Below are 15,286 nucleotides of genomic sequence, written 5' to 3'. Positions count from 1 at the left end.
GGATGACTGTGCCCATGTTGATTTTACATGGGTGCTGTTGATCTGAACTCTGGTCATCAACGTCATCAAGCATACTTTACGGAAGAGCCGTCTCCCGGGCTCCATTCCAGTGTGTATTTATCAGGCGTTCGCACTCAGGCTGTGTGCTCTAGGCGAGCACTCTGCCACTGAGCTACATCCCTAGCTCGTTTTAGTTTTCCGATCTTCAGAAATACAGCGCATGCTGTTCCCAGCCGATGCATTTGTGGTTGTATAACAGCAATAGGAAACAATACAGCTATTCTTTACCCGGCACATGACAGGGTTAACCCACCCCAAGCTGTGCCAGTGGACACTATGAAATGTCCCCCACACTGTCCATATGGAGAACAGCTGTACTGGGGCAAGTTCAGTGGAAGTAAGATACCTTGCAGCTGAAAAAGTCCACTGTCCAGTGTGCGCTATTGGGACCCCAGGTAGGCATGGCGGGGCAGCCACACATGGAAAGCTGGGGGGACAGACTACCCACCATGCCCACTGTCACTCCTTCCTGCTCTCTTGCCCCCTGGGAGACCCATGCCTGGATGCTCAGCATGTGGCTGGCCTGGCTGAGAGTCTTTATTGGAAATGACAGCTTGCTCTGCTGGGCCCCTGCCTCTTAGCACACGGATGACAGCCACTCTCTAAGGCAGACTCCCTGTGGGTCAGTTCTGCCTTTGCCTGACTGACCGTTTCCTTCAGTGGGCAAGACTGTCTTTCATCTCTGTCTCCACAGCAAAGTCTCGGCTGGGTACAAGCAGCAGAGTCAGACTCTGGTTCAGATAAGGACCGAAGTCGGGCAGCTGGAGGGGCCTGTCACTGAAGGACAGTCCCTACCGAGGCAGTCAGGAGCCACCTCACCCAGGCCATGTCAATGCTTCCTGATCAGTGCTTCCTCCCTAGGGAAGGTCATGGCTTGGGCTTCCTATATCTGCCAGCTGATGGAGAGGGACCCAGCCACTGTCACACAGCCTGACTACAGACGGGATTGGGTGGTGGTGGGGTGGGGGTGGGGTGGTGGGTGGTGCTGGGGTGCGATGGGGGAGCTTCCTTCTGACTGCCTGATCTATCCCTGTCCCAGGATATAAAATAAGAAATGTGTACTATTTCCAGACACTGCATTTGTGCGCCAGCCAAGGACAGCTATAAGTGAGGTCCAGCTCAGAAGCATAAACTCATTTGAAACATTATCAGAGGTCCTTCACCCCTTTGGGTCTGGTTATGAAATTATGTGGTTCTTTTTTTAAAATGCTATTTCGTTAAAAGTCTTTTTATATTTAAGATTTTTTTGAATTTACAATCACAGCATTAATTTGTTATGACATTAAAAAATTGCTTTTGTAGATTATTGTCCCCCTTTTTTATATACTTCTAACCCCTTTTGTACTCTCAATCCCCAGTCTGCTTTCCACTCTCATATCCCATGTGTGCTCAGTGCCTCTTTTTTTTTTCCCCCTCATGGCACCCTCTCTGGTGTCACAGCCTCCGTGGAAACTTGTCTCTGCTGACACTGACACATCAGCCATGATCTGCATATGACCAAGCATTGATTTTTTTTTTTTTTTTTTTTTTTTTTGAGCTGGGTCAGCTAATTTTATTTAATGTTTTTAGATCCACCCATTTTTCTCATAACTTCACGATATTATTTTTCTCCCTTTTTTCTTTACCACATTCCATTACCCTCACCTGTGCATGGACATCTAGTCCAATGTGGACATACTGTCTGGGGTCTTGTGGGATACGAGGTCCTTTGGGAGTTTGCCCAGGGGTGGTAGAGCTGGGTTGTATGAAAATTCTATTTTTAATTTTGGGGGACACTTCACACTGTTTTCCATGATGGGTGGTCTAGTTTCTCAGTCATGAACATGTAGAACATGATGTCATGCCACACATTTGACAGGTTGGACATGCCTGTGCGAGTCCTTGGGGGGATACTGAACCACCTTGTCAGAGCTGCCCAGAAGTCAGGACACCAAATCTCCTGCAAAGCCACTGAGATCACCTGCAAAGTGTGGGCAACAGTGGGTTTGTTTTTTTCTGGGGACCTGACATTGAGGTATTTTTTATGTCTAGAAATAAGAAAAGATTTCACCGAAAGATTTAAGAATAGTTATAACAGGGGTGGAGAGGAGACTGTTAAATATTAAAAATGAGATTGTACACAACAGATATGAATATGGAGAGATTTATTTGGGGGAGAAGGGAAGGGGAGAGAGTTAGGGCCCAAATGAGCCATGAAGGTAGAGAGACAGAAGGCAGACAGAAAGGGCAGGTTGGCCCTTTTATAGTCGGGCACATACCTGGCAGCGGCCAGTGATGATGTCAGAGGTTGCTAGGCAGCCTGGAGGCTTGTGAAGCTGCTTACATATGTTAAGGGTGCTTGCTGCTCTTGCAGAGGACCTGAGTTCAGACCCCAGCAGCTGTGATGAGCCACTCACAAGTGCCCATGACATCACTCCAGCAGACCTGACGTCCTCTTCTAGCCTCTGGGGACACCTGCACACAAGCAGCGTGCACTCTCATATACACATAAATAAATAAAATAAATCTTAAAGAATACAAAATATACTCGGGAGCTGAGTTTTGAAGTGTGGTAGAATGGATTTTTTTTTTAAGGCTCTCCCAACTTGAAAAACCATCTCTGATGTCTCTCATAATCTCTTACCAGTTGCCATGGGCTGGTGGATTTTCAGTTTCTGGGGGTGTCTCTGAGTCTGCTGTGGGCTATGACTGAATTTCTTTCTCTTTGCACATCATGGTCACAATTCAACAGTAAGTCCATATTTATAAAGAGAAAATTTTAGTGAGTCTTCCTTACATGTTCATTTAAAAAGGCATGCCTCTCTTCAATCACTTCTGGATGGGAGCCTACCATGGATGTCCTCTGAAAGACTCCCTCAGCAAGGGACTGAAGCAGATGCTGAGGCTCAGCCAAACTTTGGGCAGAGCGCAGGGGATCTTACGGAAAAGGACCTGGAGGGGAAAGGAGCTCCACAAGGAGACCAACAAAGCCAACAAAGGGGCCCTACAGAGACTGATGTACCAACCGAGGACCACGCATGGAGAGGACCTAGACCCTCTGCTCAGTTCAATAGGCAGCTCAGTTTCCATGTGTGTCCCCTAATGTGGGGAGCAGGGGCTGTCTCTGACATGCCTGTTTTGTTGATCGCTTCCCCCTGGCGGGGCAGCCTTGCCAGGCCACAGAGGAAGAGGACACAGGCAGTCCAGATGAGACTTGATAGGCTGAGGTCAGATGGTACGGGAGGAAGGCCCCCCCTTTCTAAGGACTAGGGAAGAGGAAGAGTGGGACTGGGGAGGCGGCGAGGAAGGGGGGCTGCAATCAGGATGTAAAGTAAATAAAATAAAAAAAAAATCACCTCTTTCCTCTGATGTGGGTGATTGAATCCAGGGAGGTCCTCACACCGGCAAGGCAAGTTCCCTGCCCTAGAGCTTCAGCCTGGCCCTTCATCTAATCTTACCCTTTAAAAGCTGACACTATACTTTTTTCCCCCTCTGTGTATCCTTTTAGCCTATTTTCTCACAAGTTTTATTCTTTATGAAAAAATGTTACTTTCTTTTTATGTCGACTTCAACCATTGAGTTATCAGAACACCTTCCAATGGCCTCAGCTATGTGCTGATCATGTTTTTTAACAGCTTCATGGCTGTCCCATGACTAATGTGACTTATCATTACCCGTCACTAAGCACAGTTCACTTCTAGGTTGGTGAAAAGCTTGTGGTATTCATGTGGCTGCAGAGTGCATAAATGAGTCCATGATTCATGTTTTTAATGTCACGACCACGTGTTTTCTGTGTCATGTTGAATCGCTACATGATTTTTTTTTCCTGGTTTTGATTTCAAGATGTTTTGTTCAGACAGGAATGTTGACTCTTTTCCTTGTGTCTCTCTATGACTTTGAGCTGTGATTCAGATTCTTTGGAAGAACAGCTCGTGAAAGGCAGATCATCATCTGTGCCAAAGTGCACCTCCTGGTGCTGACTCACTCTGCCTGAACACCGCGACCTAGAAAATGAACCAGCTTAGGACAGGGGTGCAGTTTAGCTGGTAGAGTGCAAGGAGCCTGGGGCTCAGTCCTCAGTGCTGTATTAAATACAAAACAAAACACAAAACCAGACATGATGGTGCACACCTGTAATTCCTGCACTGAGAGAAGCAGGAGGATCAGAGGTTCAGAGGCTATCCTTGGCTACATAGTGAGACTGAGGCAAGCCTGGACTACGTGCAACCTTATCTCAAAACACCAGACCAAAATAAAAGAAGGGGGGGGAAGGACTTACTGTAATCACACCATGATACTTTGTCCACAGGGAATTTTTCCATCCCATAGAAGAATCTAGAAGGCTCCTGGTTTTCTATATTCATGTTAAAACTTGCCAAGTTTCTATTCTGGACCAGGTGGTGTGTTGGACTTTGGAAGTAGGTGTAGCTCGCCCTGGACCATCCCAGCAGTGACATCCTTATGTATTTACCAAGTCCAGGTCTACCCACTGTAAACTCAAGTCTTTGCCAGACCTTGGTCACTCATGCTGGCTGCAGGACACTGGGCACTAGTTGCCACGCTGTTCCTGTTTTCCTCTTACACTGACATGTTTAATGGGGTTATCTGCATACAACACAGTGTGCAATTAGTGACTCAACAAGCTATGACATTATTGTCACTTATGTCTTTACCATCCTGTTCTGTGCATTACGGTTTGAATCTGGATTGTCCCCAGCAGGCTCATATTTTGACGTTTTTCCCTGACTGGTGGCGTTATTTTGGGAAGCTGTGGAGCCTTGTGGAAGTGGGGTCTGGTGTGCTAGGGTGTGAACACTCAACACTTCACGCTTCCATCACTACTCGTTGTGGACCACCATGGCGGACTGAGATCTCTCTTCAAAGGGGTTTGGGTCACAGCAGTGTGACAGCAGCCAGGTCGTCTACCTGGCTCAGTGCCTTGCTTATCCAAGGCACCAGAAAGAGAAAGTCACACTTCACCCCAAACACAAAAGGCTGCAAAAGCAGGCTGTCCTCTGGGCTAATTCGACTTTATTCCTAATGGAGCTTGGTTAGCACACTGAGGTCCCTGGTACATGTTGGTCTGTCTGGTCTTAACGAGTCATCCAGTGTTAACATCAGCTCAAGGGCAATGCATCGTCTTGCAGTCTCCAGAGACCACCCTGAGGTGTGTGGATTCTCAGTTCTTGTGGTGTATGTGGCTATTATAAGGTGTCATGAGGAGGGACAGAGAGAATATTTCTATCACGGATGGCTGGGGGGAAGGCTTTATGATGATGCCACTTGGGTGCGAGAGGGGAGATGTTTCTGTGTGTCCCAAACAATCCTGACAACACTGCATGGAAGAAAAAGCAACAATTACAACCTGCAAACAATATAAATTTCTGTCGTCGTAGAGAACTGGCCATAAGCTTCCTAAGGCATGTATCACAGAGTAAAATACTTCCAAGTGCACTGGCTGGTTTTGTTTTGTTTTTTTAAGTCAACTTGACGTAAGCTAGGGTCATTCGGAAAGAGGGAACCTCAAGTGAGAAAATGCTGCCATCAGGTTGGCCCGTGTAGCATTGCCTTAATTAGTGATTGATGTAGGAAGGACATTTCACTGCCGGTGGTGCCATCTCCTGGGCAGGTGGTCCTGGGGTGTGTGAGAAAGCATCCCCAGGCACAGACTTCAAGAGAGAATGAGTGTGCTTTGTGTCGGGCTGCTGGGGCCATTTGTTCCGCAGCAGTAGACAACCAATACATCAAGACTGAGTTGTTTCTGTTCCTGTTGTTCTTGTCAGTGCCACAGGGCGCGTCCTTTTCTTTCCAGCCCTGGGGATGTGCTCCACCCCTCACTGGTGTGTGTTGAGCCTGGGGTCAGGCTCCTTGCTGAAGCACACACATCTTTGCTACTTCTCTTTTGACCCACAGGACTCTAGTCAGCTCTGAGCTGGGGAGTGACGGGTCTGTAAGGACTGTGACACAGGAAAAGAGGCTGGGTGTTAAGTGCCTGTGCTCTGGCCAAACCATCCTGGAAACCTTGGTTATCAGCTCCCCAGCCACTAGAAAGCTACTGTAGCTTCAAGCTTCTCCTGTGTGTCTCTCCTGCCCGCCGCCTTTCCTCACAGTCCACCTGGACAACTCAGTTCGGACACCCCCAGGGCAGAATTCCCTATATATAAAGCTAGTGCAGTGTCTAGGGAGATGACCCAACTAATAAAATACTTACCATGAACTCACGAGGATCAGTGTGAAAAGCCAGACTGGCCATGCAAGCCCATGATCTCATCTCTAGAAGGCGAAGACAGGAGGACCCTGGAAGCTCTCTGGCCAGGATGCCCAGCTAGATCAGCACACTCTGGGTTTGGTGAGACACCCTGCATCCTACAACTTTATTTCTGTGGCCGTGGTAAAAACTCTGACAAAAAGCGGCTCAGTAGAGGAAGGCTTTATTTGATTTATGATTCTGGGTTGCAGGAAAGCCACGGAGGCAGGCCCATGAGGGAGCAGCCATCTCACATCCGCAGTCAGGAGCAGAGAGAAATGGAGGCCTGCTTGCCCACCGCAGCTGCTTTTGTTCTGTGTTAAGTAGCTCAGGGCCCAGCCCACGAAACAGAGCTGCCCACATCTAGCTGGGTCCGGCTACATCAATTAACCGTGAAGACAGCACCCCTCAAACAGGCAATCTGATCAGGACAGTCTCTCATTGAGGTACTCCTCTCAGAGAATTGTAAGTCAGGGGAGCTTGACTGATCACCTCAGCCTGTCTCAGAAAAAGTAAGGTGAGGATATAGAGAGACACACTCAGTGCTGCCTTCTGGCCTGTGCACACACACACATACTTGCACATACAAACATATATACCCATAAGTCTCCACACATACATACCACACACATGCACACATACCACACATGAATATAATTGCAATAACACACTCACACAGCACATAGCCCACACCATACACATATGCACATATACAAACAAACCACACACATATTTGAATACACAAGCAAGAACATGTGCACACGCACGCAGACAGACAGACAGACAGACAGACACACACACCCCTCCCCACTCCCCTGACCCTCTGTGTTGAGATTATACACGTCTCACGTCCTCTCTCCTCTCTCCTCCACCTGCTGTTTATTTCAACATTATTCTCCTTGCCAACCAGAGCATAGAGGCCTCCCCTTCAAGAGTTGCACACCCAGCCTCAGAAATCAGAGGTCTCCAAGTGTAGTGGGCATTTGTGCTTGGATGAATGAAGCTCATGGAGGTGTGAGGAAGACGAGGGAAGGCCTCTGCCCATTCACCTTGGACTTAAGTTTGAATTCTGTCTCTGTTGGTTCTAGACTGTGTGTTCTGGCCAAAGCTTCGTCCTTACTGTTTGTTATCATCATTTCTCTATGCTACTGCTTCTCCTCAGCCTCCCTCCCTCCCTCCCTCCCTCCCCCTCGCTCTCTTTCTCCCTCCCATCCTTCCTAGGGTCTTGCACATTCTAGTGTTTTACTGATGGCCTAAATCACTTTTCATTTTGAGACAGAGTTTCTTTAAGTTGCTCAGCCTGGTCTCGATTTTTCTCTGTAGCTTGAGACGGCCTTTGAACTTGCAGTCCCCCCTCCCTCAAACTGTACTATCACACTCAGTTACTCACGCTCATCTGTAGACCTCCCAGACATGTTTTCCTGAAGTCTGGAATCGTTTCAGTGAACAAGCCTGTGACGGTCCAGACTTATCCCTGAGGGTCCTTGGAATGGGGAACTGTGGTGAACCAGCAACAGCCTCTTTGCTCTGTTGTGGCCTGAGAAGCAAGGACTATGGCAGAGGCACAGAGGGCTCAGACTCTGCGTCCAGAGAAACTGGGCTTGAATTAGCCACTCAACTTTGGGAGAATGAAGAGTATCGCCAGACTCATCGTCAAAGTGCAGGTCACCATCCTCCGGCCTGGCGGCTTGTGCCAAAGGGGCCCACCAGGATAAGGAATGCGTGTGCACTGTTTGACATGGTATCAGCCCACATGATCATCCGGCGAATGTGGCTGCCATTGTCATACCCGGGGGAGCTGATGGAGGGTGGAATGCACCCCTTCTCTGACCTTTAAAGCACAGGTACTCTGTCTTCTGCATCTTGGAAATCCCCTGTAGGCTGCTTTATCCTCCTGCCTCCCCTGGGACAGCAGCGACCCATTTGGATCAGCAGTAGCTTGGCCCCTTCCTCCTTCCCTTCTTCCCTGGGATTTTTTACCTCCTTTATATACAGATTCTATTCATGGACCCTCTGCCCAAGTCACACATTAGGAGTTCTTACTCAATACATCTTTTCCCGTAACAGCTCTGCTCCCATTCCCTGTGCCCTCCTCCGTGCCATCTCCCAGCAGCTGGCAAGAAGTGTTACAGAGCATTTCTTTCTCCTCTTAATGGCCTGGCACCTCCCAAATGAGAACCTTCCTAACCAGAAGGACTGAGACTTCCAATTCATATTCTAGCCATGCTGAGAAGGGCGAAGAAGATAAAGGGAGAAAGAAAATACCAGCGCATCCATCCGTGGACTCACTCCAGTTCTTCTCTGATGAGGACAGTGTGTCCCCCTTCATGCCCAGGAAACTGACAGAGCCCTTCCAGACTGGTGTGGGCTGTCATAAGACCTGCATGGTCTGACTGCCACCTAACAAGAGATGTCACTCAAGTAAGAAAGACACTTGAGCCTATGGAAATGTTAGCATCTCACTGAGGTGGAGTCCAAGTTCATGACAGCTTCCAGAAAAGGCTTAAGAATTCTCTTCTATCTCTCATCAAAACTCTCATGGAGGAGGGGACCCTCCATGGGTAATTCTGCAAAGCGCACAGCACGGACAGGTAAGAAACTCTGTGCTCACAATTCTAGCTCAGTGAGCCAAGGAGAGCCTCCAGGAGGAGGACATATGCACATCTTACTTTTAAAAATGTATGTAGTATATAGTTCATATATATGTATGCATGCATACATGTATGTATGGATGTATGCATTTTTTAGGTAGGGTCTCACTATGTCACTCCAATTGGAGTTGGTCTCAAAATCAGGATTCTCTTTGTTTCTGCCTTCCAGGTGCTGAGACGACAGGCATGCCACTGTGCCTGACTTAGGAAGTGTATTTTATTTATTTGTTTATTTTTTACTTATTAGACAGGACCTTACTAAGTAGACCAGGCTGGCCTTGAACTCATAGAGATTTGCCTGCCTCTGCCTCTGAAGTACTGGGATTAAAGGAGTATGCCCTTATATCCAGCCTGGGTAAGTGTATTCTAAAAATAAATTTATTTGTTTACCTATAGTTAGAAATAAGATTTCACTATGTAGCCCAGGCCAGGATTGAGTTTATAATCCTTCTGCTGACCTCCAAGGGCTGGGATTACATATGCCTCCATGCCTGGTTTAGGAAGTATGTTTTAAACCAGTGCCACAGAAAATGCCATGCTGTCTCTCGGAGTCCGTTCCTTTCCTCTTCCACAGCAACACAACTCCAGAATCAAGACTGCAGCCCTGTGGAATGACGCCTACAGTAACGTCCACACCGGGTCCCGCCCTATGTACTCACAGCTCTGCAAAGTGACTTCGTAAGTTCTATTTAGAGGTGGGATGTATGCATGTAGACCAGTCTGCTGGATACTTTCTCTGGCCAGTGTTATGTGATGGAAGTGACTTCCTGTTGGACCTGAGCCCAAGCCTCAGGGGACCTTGTGCACTTCTAGTCAGTCTCTTGGAATCTGGCCTACCTAAGAGAGAGCCAGGTTCCTGGAGAGTGAAAGGCACAGGAAAAGGCAGAAGATCCCACAGGGAGCCTCTAGCCATTGCTGCATTCCCCTGGCAGGGGCTTGTGAATGATGGGGTGCATCCAGACAGGAGCACGAGTGATGGGGTGTGTCCAGACAAATGAGGTGCATCCAGTACAAGCTGTTGGGCTGAGCCCTACAGAGGTTGGTAACCTACAAAATCTCACACTAAGCAAAGTCTTACTGTCTTAAGCTACTATGGTCTAAGGTGCTGGTTTGTGACCTAGTAATAATAAGCAATCCTTATGCAGCTATGTGTGTCCACATGGCTGAGTTTCTGTAAAAACAAACAAAACAAGCATAAAGTGTGGTTTCTGGAAATTTCCTTACTGGAAGAAGGAATGGTGTTCTTTTAATTTTATCCTCGCTGACTGGAGTGAGGCTGTAATAGCTGGAGCCCCAGCAGCCTTCTTGGACCACACAGTGAGTGTAGGCGTGGAAGACATCTATAGCAAAAAAAACAACAGGGCATCTTGTTCCTCTGGTGCCTTTTCAGGAACATTGCCACTAGCTTTACATTTATTAGGCAAAAGAAAGAAGTAAATTTTAATTTGTTTAGGCATTGTTGTTTTTGTGTTCAAAATTATATAGATGTTTAGGAGTTGGTAAAACAGGGATAGTAGATAGCCATAGAGGCTTTTATAGCGGAGGAACATGTCAGATGAACTATGAACTATGAATGTATAGGAACTGTGGGGACCATTGTGAAGGACTCCATTTCACTGTCTATGGGAAGCAATGGGTGATGGGGCTGAGGAGACTTTGGGCCAGACTAATGTGATTTCCCCACTGTGTCAGTCAGATTTGGCTAGAGTCAAGCTGTGTGACAAGCATCCCACCAGATCGTGCTTGCAACAATTCTTTTCTTGTTCACGGGTCACATAGCGTGTGGCTCTGCTGGGCTCTGCTTATTTAAGTGCGCTGGGACTCCAGGTCATGGGGTGGTCTGGTATATTCTCTACCCTTGTTCAATCTGGAACAGTAGGATTTGCTGTTCCTGTGATGGCTGGGGGAAGGAGTGGAGCCAAAGCACAGAGGCACAGATTCTCCTGATAGTGGGAGCCATGTGATGTCATTGAGTCTGAGCTTGTGACCCAAAGATATGACTGTGCAGGGAGAGAGAGAGAGAGAGAGAGAGAGAGAGAGAGAGAGAGAGAGAGAGAGAGAGAGAGAAACTTGGGGATGACACTGCAGTCTGCTATGATCCAGGGAAGCAATGTGTGTCTGAGTAGCTCTTCTATTTTCTTCCTGTTGGATGCACAGCAAGGCACCTTGTTTCTTTCTTTTTTTTTGAAAAAGGGTCTCACTGTGTACCTCAGAGCTTACCTCACAACCCACCTGCCTCAGCCTCCAGAATGTGCCACCACACCCAGCCACATTTCTTCTTGCTTAAAATTTTATTTTAAAATTCCAAGTGCACGCATGATAAAACAAGTTGAGAAGCGAAAGCAAACAAATGGTTGAAACAGGGTAAACATTGTTGTTGTTTCTTTCCATGGAGCCAAATGTTACCTTTTCCTTCTAGGAGCAGATACGTAACCCAGTTGTATTTCAGCTTAAAAATACAAAGTATTGCCTCATACCTTCTCCCCTCACCTTTTTGCTTTTTTCTGTCAGGCAGCTTTTGTTAGGCGTGATTAGGCTTTGCTTCCTCTCGGCCTATCTCATTCTGTGCAATGGCTGCATTACTTCCTGTGTGCTTTTAACCATCATGGACTGAGTCAGGGCCATGCTCAGAGACACTGGTCTGCTTCTTTTTTCTTTCACGTGCATAGCTGAAGCTGTATTGAACCTCCCAGAACCTTTATTGTTATGGCCATACCTATGTGTCTCAAGAGGCTGCCTCCCTAAATCAGAAATGGTTACATCCAGGTAAACATATCTCACTGATAGCCATTGGCCTTCTGTTTCTGAAGCATTTTAGTGTGTGTGTGTGTGTATGCTTGCATGTGCATGCACATCCTTAGGAACTATCTACCATCTTGGAGGCAGGGCCTCTCATTGGCTTAGACCTCATCCCTATAGCTAGACTGAATGGCCACCGAGCCCTAGGGGTCCTCTTGTCTCTGGCTCCCTGGCAATGGGATGGCACAGGTGTGCTCTCACACCTGGCTTTTGTATGTTGTTCTAGGGCTCAAACTCAAGTCCTTGCACTAGTACAGCAAACACTTTATCAACAGAGTTGTCCCCCAGCCTCCCAGGCATCTTTGAGGCTCATACTTTAAATCTTGACATGTGGTCCCCCCCAGCACCCCAGGAAGTCCTTTGCAGCCCAAACCACCCCTTCATATGAGAATGGAGGCGATGCGGCATTCACAAATGCTCTTTCGGAACTCTGTGCCACAAGTCAGATGATTTACCACTCCAGGAGATGTCAGTTAAAAAATGTGCACAATACCCCTTGATTTGATCTGTTTTCCCTGTAGCACCTAAATATTTAGGGCGAATAGAAAATAGTTCTGATTTACAATCCCTATAAAATTTTAAACAACCTAATAGGGCATTTGATCATGAAATTGCTTGAAATAATGTTGGCAGGAGTCAGCCATATTTCTTCTAAATGGCCCGAGACTTCCCTGCAAACCCCCAAACATGGATTTTTTTCCCTGCTAATAACAATCTTATTAATAAAAGAATGATTTTCTCAGCCGATCCTTGGCAGCTGTGTTCTGGGTGCCTTTGTTCAATAAAGGTAGAGATAATACCAGTGAGTGGAGAGATGGGCCCGGGCTCCCAGGAGGAGCGGTTGGAAACACATCCTTTATTAAATCACACCAGACTGTGTTTTCTTGTTTACTTTCTCTCATTTCACAAATCACAGTCATATCTGCCACTTTGGGAAACCTTGGGTCACAGTTTTGTTCTGCTTTTCAAACCCCAGACTAGGAGGCATAATGCTTCTGAGGTTAAGTGCTGTGTGAGCAGCCAGTGAAGAATTTGCCATAATGAATGGTCCCAGTGGGCTTTGCTGAGTCTGACTGTCTTCTGTGAGAGAGAGGGAGGGAGGGAGAGAGAGAGAAAGACAGACAGACAGACAGACAGACAAACTGGAGATGATGCTGCATAGAGGAGGAGGCGGCTAACTTGTGAATATATGTAAATACATGCAGTAAAGAACTGTAGACAATCCCACTTCATTCTGCCGAGATAGCTGCCTGGACCCATGACTATGTATGTATGTATGTAGTATGTATGTATGTATGTATGTATCTATCTATCTATCTATCTATCTATCATCTATCTATCTATGCATCTATCCATCTGTCTGTCTGTCTGTCTGTCTATCTATCATGTTCCCATGCTAGCCTGGAACTCACAGCCTTCGGTGCAGTAGGGATTCCAGATACACACCACTGTGTGCAGCTCGTTCTGTGAATGACACCCTCTTTTCCTTTGTGGACCTATACCTATGCTTGCTCAGTTCTCAGGGCAAGTGACCCCAAAGCCAGTACTAGGGGAGTGCAAGACCCAGATCTTTCCAGTCATCAAACTGGGCCAGCCAGAGCCAGTAAAAACCCTGGGCCTTCTGATACAATTATTCAAAAAGCAAATTTGTTTCTTTCTTTCTTTTTTTCAGGCACTAAATTTTATTAATGTGTAAGCCCATAGGCTCCAAATTAAAGACCCAATTGGAAAACTGGGCAGGTTTTTATTTTTCTTTACAATTTAATAAACTCATGGGGTAAGGCTGTTGGTGGTTCAGAAAGATCACAGTAATGGTGTTTTCCCCATGGTGTGTAGTCTGTGATAGTGACTGGAGTAGCTTTAGTGTCAAACCAGCAAGACTGTATTTATGCGCCCATCATTTTCAGGATTGTTGGTAACTTGGGCATATCTTTCACAGACAACTTTGCCTCCTTGTGTCACAAGGCCCAACCCGCTGACATGCACTTCAGAACTGTACTTTTGGTAATTACACTCAGAATTGTATAAAGTGGGGATGATGAATTCTTTTCACACCTAGTATTGGCAGACAAAAGGTAGCTTTCAGCTCAGGATATGTGATGTTGGCTTTTAAAAAATATTTAATTTTAATTTATGTGCATCGGAGTAGGAGTGTCAGATCTTGGAGTTACAGACAGTTGTCAGCTGCCATGTGGGTGCTGGGAATTGAACCAGGGTCCTTTGGAAGAGTAGGCAGTGCTCTTAACCACTGAGCAATCTCTCCAGCCCCAATGTTGGCTTTTTTTGAAATGCAGGCCCATTGGCCTGGTGAACCTTTTATATTTAGGTGGTTTTCTTGTAAAACCATCATCAACAAGGCCAACTTTCATGACCATCCGTTTCTATGCCTTCTTTCTCTTTCTGTTTGGATAACTTTTAATACTCCTGTTTCTCCTTGGGCATAGACTTTGGGTAGAAGGACTTTCCATTTTCCCCGCCTTCTTGTCCCATTTCTGCTTGATCATGTTGGCAAATGTTTTTGCTCTCCACTGTCCCTCTCTGTCCAGCAGGTAGACAGGCACCGTTCCCTCGGGAGTCTTCTCATCTTTCTTCTGTTTGGTGTTTCTCTTTTCATGCATCTTAATGGTCTTTTTCTTTTTTATTTTATTTTATTTTATTTTTTGCCTTCTTTGAACATTCATGGGCCTCCCGACTTTCCTTCTCTTTTTTTCATGGTAATCCAAACAATAACCATATTGTTTATGGTGTAATTCAATATTTTCATCTTGTGGCATGCTGACAGCTATGATGCAGCTGTCTGTGACCTCCTGGCTGCGAAAAAACTCTTAACTTTGAGGTCTCACTGGCCCTGGAGCCTAGTTCGAGTAGGCCGGATAAGGAAAAAAAAAAAAAAGCTAAATTTATGTATTTTCATTGACATTCCTGAAAGAACAAGAACTTGCCTTCCTATAAATAACACCTTTTGAAGGAAGAAGAAATTGAAGAACTAATCTGATGTGGAAAAAGACAGATTCCTGCTTATGTCTGGCCAAGACTGAAAACGGATCCAGCGGCTGCTACATGGACTAGTGAGATCTAATTTTCCTGTACCACTCAGCTTGACTTGGGTCCCTGCTACTTGCTCCAAAAGAATGCTGAGCATGTGTATTTTCCAACGTGCAGTAGTCTCACGGTAAAAGCAGTGTAGGCAGGACCTGTGACACAACATCAGGGTGGTAGGAGGACACCAGTCCCTTTCCTACTGGTATAGGTGGCCATCTCTGTGTGAGGGAGTGTTTTGGGGCTAAGCAAGCACTGTTGTACAGAGGATCATGGATCAGTATATCTTTTGTGTTTCCAAGAACTCTCACTGCCAGAACCCTTGCTGCTTGGCTCAGGTCCCCACCATGGGGTTACAGGGCATACCAGAGCTCTATGCCCTGCCTTCCCTGCTGCACTCCCAGTAGCTGGTAGTTCTTTAGGACTGAGTCATAAATCTGTTTCTGGTCCAGCCTCTGCTTCCTGATCTATCAAGCTAGGCCGTGAACCTGAGCTGCACAGACACCATGTC

The 15,286-nt window shown here is 46.5% G+C and overlaps 1 pseudogene; it reads right to left on the bottom strand.

Annotated features, from left to right (window-relative positions):
- Positions 1-13,602: 13,602 nt before the first annotated feature.
- LOC127192323 (ribosome biogenesis protein NSA2 homolog) lies at positions 13,603-14,510 on the bottom strand (annotated as a pseudogene).
- Positions 14,511-15,286: the final 776 nt, after the last annotated feature.

Source organism: Acomys russatus, chromosome 7 (genome assembly GCF_903995435.1).
Source record: "Acomys russatus chromosome 7, mAcoRus1.1, whole genome shotgun sequence".
Classification (NCBI taxonomy): Eukaryota; Metazoa; Chordata; class Mammalia; order Rodentia; family Muridae; genus Acomys; species Acomys russatus.
The sequence above is the reverse complement of the archived record's forward strand: the minus strand, read 5'-3'. Positions and strand labels throughout refer to the sequence as shown.